The sequence below is a fragment of the Osmerus eperlanus genome, chromosome 22 (genome assembly GCF_963692335.1).
Source record: "Osmerus eperlanus chromosome 22, fOsmEpe2.1, whole genome shotgun sequence".
In the NCBI taxonomy this organism is placed as follows: Eukaryota; Metazoa; Chordata; class Actinopteri; order Osmeriformes; family Osmeridae; genus Osmerus; species Osmerus eperlanus.
In genome coordinates this window covers 2547844-2554342 of record NC_085039.1, presented here as the reverse complement: position 1 = coordinate 2554342, position 6499 = coordinate 2547844, and the positions used below count along the sequence as shown (strand labels likewise).

General features: G+C 44.8%; 1 long non-coding RNA gene across 1 annotated transcript; it reads right to left on the bottom strand.

Moving 5' to 3' along the window:
- Positions 1-1554: 1554 nt before the first annotated feature.
- LOC134008664 (uncharacterized) lies at positions 1555-1957 on the bottom strand. The gene is made up of 3 exons (XR_009928172.1): positions 1896-1957; positions 1694-1792; positions 1555-1602 (listed from the first exon to the last, which is right to left on the bottom strand). It is a non-coding gene; the product is annotated as an uncharacterized LOC134008664 (long non-coding RNA).
- Between the last annotated feature and the right edge of the window lie 4542 nt (positions 1958-6499).

Here is a 6499-nt window from a genome sequence, read left to right as displayed (position 1 = left end):
AGAGCTGCCACCTTGTAGGACAGTTGGTCAACTGTTCTGTCTCTCAAGTAGTACCTATGGAGATACATCAGTCAAGTTAACCTGGACAAGCTAACTACAGAGCAATGAGGGAAACCTTGATAAAATGCATTCCTGTGCATACAGTAGTATTTATATCATCTATCTAGAAGAACCATGTGTATGGCGTGTTGTCAAATGTAACAATTAATATGTGCCTGTTAAGGAATTGTACTAACTTGAGGAATTCCATTTCATTTTCCCATTTCGCAGGGAAATTGGTCTCATGATCCCAGTCCTGGTCCTTGGTCCAGCCCTCATCCTTCTCCTCCTCAGAGGAGTCCCGGTCCTGGCCCTGGTCCTTGGTCCAGCCCTCATCCTTCTCCTCCTCAGAGGAGTCCCAGTCCTGGCCCTGGTCCTTGGTCCAGCCCTCATCCTTCTCCTCCTCAGAGGAGTCCCGGTCCTGGCCCTGGTCCTTGGTCCAGCCCTCATCCTTCTCCTCCTCAGAGGAGTCCCAGTCCTGGCCCTGGTCCTTGGTCCAGCACTCATCCTTCTCCTCCTCAGAGGAGTCCCAGTCCTGGCCCTGGTCCTTGGTCCAGCACTCATCCTTCTCCTCCTCAGAGGAGTCCCAGTCCTGGCCCTGGTCCTTGGTCCAGCCCTCATCCTTCTCCTCCTCAGAGGACTCCTGGCCCTGGTCCTTGGTCCAGCCCTCATCCTTCTTAGAAGGGTCCCAGTCCTGGCCCTGGTCCTTGGTCCAGCCCTCATCCTTCTCAGAGGGGTCCCAGTCCTGGCCCTGGTCCTTGGTCCAGCCCTCATCCTTCTCCTCCTCAGAGGGGTCCCAGTCCTGGTCCTCCTCCTTGGTCCAGCCCTCATCCTTCTCAGAGGGGTCCCAGTCCTGACCCTGTTCCTTGGTCCAGCCCTCATCCTTCTCAGAGGGGTCCCAGTCCTGGCCCTGGTCCTTGGTCCAGCCCTCATCCTCCTCAGACGGGTCCCAGTCCTGGCCCTGGTCCTTGGACCAGCCCTCATCCTTCTCAGAGGAGTCCTGGCCCTGGTCCTTGGTCCAGCCCTCATCCTCCTCCTCAAATGAGTCCTGATCCTGGGAGAAAGACTCCTCCTCGCAGGTCGAGGTGTTTCTGGACCCCCAGGAGGTTCTGGCTGTGGTGCGCAGAATCCCATCTGGACCCACGACCATGCTGGCCTCCATGATGGAAACATCAGTTTGCTAGTGGACAGAAAGGAGACACACACACCTTTAACATTGAGTCCTAAAGGGATGATTCAGCTTGCTGGGATCAAGTGTGGTGGGGAGGTTCTATCTATCCTAGTGTTGCAGTTCTCACCCCTTCGTCAGCCAGAACCGGGGAGAAGTCAGTCTTAGAACATACATGAGACTGATACTGTCTCACCTGTCCTCCAATGAGCTGTAGGGGAAAGGAGATACAAGGAAGAGGATGAGTGACAGAGTGCTGCGTAACTGATCTGGAGTACAGGCTTCAGATACAAGCCTGAACAGGAAAGTCACACTGTTGGCATCTGTCGCACTTCAGGAAATCTTACCTGAACTCCGGTCACCACCATCACCATGGCAGCCATGTGGGGGAATCCCTACAACAGCAAACAGAGGAAGAGGGACCTGGGTCAGACACGCACCCTGTGTGTGGCTTGTGCGTGCGTGTGTGATTGTGTTCGCACTTACATTTGGGCCGAGCCTGGATCTCTCCTCAGACATGGCCCACCACAGCCTGGCGTCAGCCCCCCTCACCATGCACACTCTGCACATCTGTACGTGCACCTTCTGAGGGAGTGGGAAGGAGGGAGGAGCTGTTACAAATAACAACAATAGGCCTGTTTGTTTGGGTAGGTGCGCAGGTGTGTTTGCGAAGGCTGACTCATTGTACCTTAGATCCAGATCCTCTGGTCCATGAGAAGGAGGAGGCATGGTTCCTCTCAGAGCTCACCAGAGCAGTACACAAGCTCCTCTACAGAAACATGAGCAGAGAAGAAGAGGGTGAGATGGAATGTTCTGAAACTGCTGTAGGACCCACAGACCCTTACCATACTGTAACTCAGAGCTTGTGTCCGTCGTCTTACACTGAGAAACATAGTATCTCTGACATAAATACTTTTGTTCGTGTAGTTGAATTGACACACTCAAATGATGACTTCCTGAGGTGTCTATTCCTCCAGTCTCACAGGGGGAGAGGAATACACACATTAGGCACCCAGGCTGTCACATTCATCACAGGAGAGAGCAGTGGCGGTTCTACATTGAATTACACCCAGGGCGAGACGCCCTTCGCCCCCCCCCCCCCCCCCCCCCCCCCATTGAAATCAAAAGGCTGTTGTGGTAAGACCGATTATGTTCTATACAGCTAAAACAGCCTGGGGTCAAATTGACACCAAACATAATAGGAGGGTTACATAAACATGCCCTTACACGCTAAATGTCTGTTATTACATGCTATATTAATATAACTTTTATGGAGGAACACTTTTAGTTATGACGTTAAACTATACTTTGTCACGAAATATAGTTGTAGCAAATAGCAAATGTTCGTCTTTGAAATTTGAAAATTCTGTTGGCTAATTACAGGGCCTAACCTAAATAATTAAAATAAATAATAACTGAACTTGTAACAGTTTTGTTGCAAAGCACACTATTATGGTGAAATGTTATCACGTGTTTGTTGAGTTAAAACCGAAATATTGTTGTTGCATAGCAAGCATCATAGCAAAAAGGCTAACAAACGTAAGAGTTAGCCTATACCCACCAATTAACATTAGCCCTTCATTCATGACATGGATACCGTAATAATCATACATAGACATATTTGCATACCTTTATCTTCTTCTCGTTTCTCCTCTTCTTCTTTTCTTTTTTTTCGAAATTGGGCACCTGATGGCTTACTTGACCTTTTCCTGTCTATCTTCTTTGGCACCAACAGATTTCCCATCCCCCCAACACTGTCACTCACGACCAGAAGTCAAGACTAAACCAATTCACCTTGGTGACCACAATCGTTTTGTGTTACATATTTTTATTAGCCATTTCACACAATTAAAAAAAACTAAAATGTGCAGGAACTTTAGGCCTATATTTATAATATTATGAATGAAATGTTCGTTATTTGTAAGAAAGTCGAGGTGCAACTGACTTTAGCCCCCCCCTTGTCCGTTCCATTTGGGAGACCCAGTCAGGTGAGCTGTCTGTCCCCCTCCAAGCAGGGGTGCCTGCAGCTGCCTGAAGGGGGCGCACAGTCCCACACAGTGAAATGATAGAAAAGAGAAAACCGCTTCGCAGCGCAGAGATTTTTATTTATTTATTTTTTGCTCGTGCGCCCCCCACGTGACATGAAAAAATGCTGCCCGGTCCGCCCGTGCCTAAAACCGCCCCTGGGAGAGAGGGGGTCAAGAGAACTACCTCCCCCTGAATGGAACTAGCCACTGCATCCATGTCCCACTATGTTTCCATAGGGACCATATAACCCAGGACTGAACCACTCATCATGACATTATCATCTCAACATTCCAGAACATTGCAGCAAATTTGCAGAAAAACAACTGAGATAATGACTGTGTAAGTGTGTGTTTGTGTGCCCCACGATCCCGGTAATTATTGGGATCTCTCTCTCACACACACGCCTGAATACCTGAATGGGAAATCATTTGAACTGTCAAATTCTCTCTCTCACACAAACACACCCAAATGCACACGTGCAATATATATATATATATACACACATACACACCTTTACTCTATCTGTTTATGGTTAGCTTGGTTTAATTGTTTTACACCGGTCTGAATTATACAGTAGCTACGGCATTGAGTATAGGTTCTTTATTACCTGAATACTTGTCCCACACGTGTGTGGGATTATTGTTTGATACCAGAGTAAATGATCTTTCCATTGTTAAGGAAACGCCGCAGGATGACTTCAAGCACTTTATTTATAACAAATAATTTTGTAGCACAGTCTACTGGTCAACATGAGCTACCAGAATGATTCAGAGTTTAAAGTCTCAAAATATGGAGGGAGGGGAGGGGGTAATCTTCAGCAGGCACCAAACACTATTGATATGCAGCTATCTATTAATATGAATATTTATAGTGAGTATGAATATTCATAGATTTCACATGACATCACGTTCCAAGGGGCACGCCCGAGGGCACAAAAGACTTTCCGCTGCCCGCCAACCATAAGAAAGCCTACATATAGCCTACATTTACTCTGAGTCTGTTGCTTTTGTGTTGCCAAAATGCCAGATAGTTGTTGTGCTATTGGATTCATTAATCGAAGAGTAGACAAGCCTGGGCTGTGTTTCTATAGAATTTCGTCCGATAAAGAAAACCCAGAGAGGAGATGATTCAGTGTGCTGTTTCTCTCCATGTCAAGAGAAGCAGATGACAAATTACACAACATGGAGACTCTGAACAAACTATACTATACTGTCATGTCTGCCGGTCTGTTTACTGTCGGTTAGAAAAACACCTTTTGAGAAGACTTAAAGATAACCATCTACTATTCACTTTTGACCACAGAACCAGGAAACACTAGTAAAATTCCTTGGTTGTGTGTATGTGTTTTCTGTTTCTTCAGGTCTTCCTACTAACACCAACTTTTGCAATCACCCTTGGGATATCCTGGTTCCTGGACTCCTGGTGGCTGTGGCTGTGGTTATGGTTGGGGCTGTGGCATTATACAGGAAGTTTAAGGTAGAACATGGCAGAACATTCTACCAATGTTGAAAATTATTAGTCATTCTAGTATATACTTGTAGATGTTACCGTTGACTGCTGAAGGGCTCTATGTCTTCTAGTAAGCAAGTCAACATTCCTCCGATATGATCATAGTATCAGATATGATTAGAACATATATTGTATGTTAATATACAATATCTGTTCTGATCCCTCTTTCATTTCTACCTTGCTCAACAAAAACCAGGCCAGAGGTTCCTGAGAATTCTAATCATCATCAATCAACATTAAACTACATGTTTATCTGTCCTCACATCATTCAGTGCCTGTGGCTCCAAACCCTGACGAGAGAGCGCCTGAGTTAGTCAGGTACAGTTAACTGGTTGGAGAAGAATGTTTACTTTGAGTACAATAGATGAGGCTTTAATGGTGGGTTATAAAATAAAACCCTGTCTCTGCAGACGTGGATAGAGTAGATGGTCTCGGCGGGACTGAAGTGGTTGTAGAGCATTGCCTCGGTAACATGTTGGTGTATATCTCCTACATATGGAAGCTTTTGGACGTCTAGAAGAACGCTGATTCATTTTTTTGCTGACTATCTCATTGGAAATGATTTCAGGCAACTAGATGACATGTCTAACAAGGTTCTTTAAAGATCCTGTAAAGTAAATTCCATGTTTTGCTTCCAAGTACATTATATACGTGTGAAATGAGTTCCTGTGTCACTAAGTGAATGTTGTAGCTCGATGAGTCTTTCATGGATGAAACATGCCTATTCATTTTGCTTCTGTTGGATACAGCTGTTGATTAAAGTTTCTTGTATTGATGAATTAGTAGTTATTGTGTACATGTAAGAACCTTCTATAATCTGGTGTCGGGAGAGAGACAATAAGGTAAGTTATTTTTTGTATGTGTACTGTTAAACAAAAAGCAGATAAGATGGCATGTAATAAGAAATATGGGGACCTTACCAAACAAGGTGAAATAATTTGAAACCTCAGATAGATCGGCTACTGTTCTTTCATGTTTTATGCATTTCGTATTCCTAAATATTGTAGTTTTATGATGCATTGGTGTTTTGGGGGGGTGATGATGAGTGTCTTCTACTTTCTCCCCGTGTGACAGTGGAGGATTTGGAGCGTAATGATGGAACTGCAGAGAGGCCCTACTTCATGTCCGAGAACCTGCTCACCATCCTGAACAAGTCCAACGAGGGGACCAAGACAATGGACTAACCTGAAGGACCGTGTGTGTATGTGTCCATATGACTGTTATTGATTGCCACACTGTGTGTGGGTAAGTGTGTGTGTGTGATGGTTTTGTTGATTGACTGTCAGATGACGTGCGTGTGCATGTGAGTGAAGAGAACAAAGGGAGATGAGTTCCAACAGCCATTATTAACCATGTCTGTGATGTGTATGGAATGTGCCTTAAGTATGCTATAAAGTAGCTGGGCTCCGTATAATTTTGACACAAGCAAAGCAATGAGAGATTACTTTTTTTAACAAGAATAGTTGTCTTTTTGACACCCGTTCATACTGGCTACTGAAGTAACACGGTCTAATTGATAAGTGGCAATTATTTGCTAAACAGTAGGTGAAAATGACAGGACAAAAATGGATTTCATTGTCGGGTTTCTATTCAACCATGATTGTACTTTTGACATTTGATTTTAGAGAACTTTAACTGTTAATTCTTTTTTCTCTATTAGATGTCTGAGTTGCTATGTTGAGAATGACAGTTTTATCTGTCGGGTTACTATGGATTGACAATAGTCTGTTGCTTTAGGCCTATTGTACCAATGCC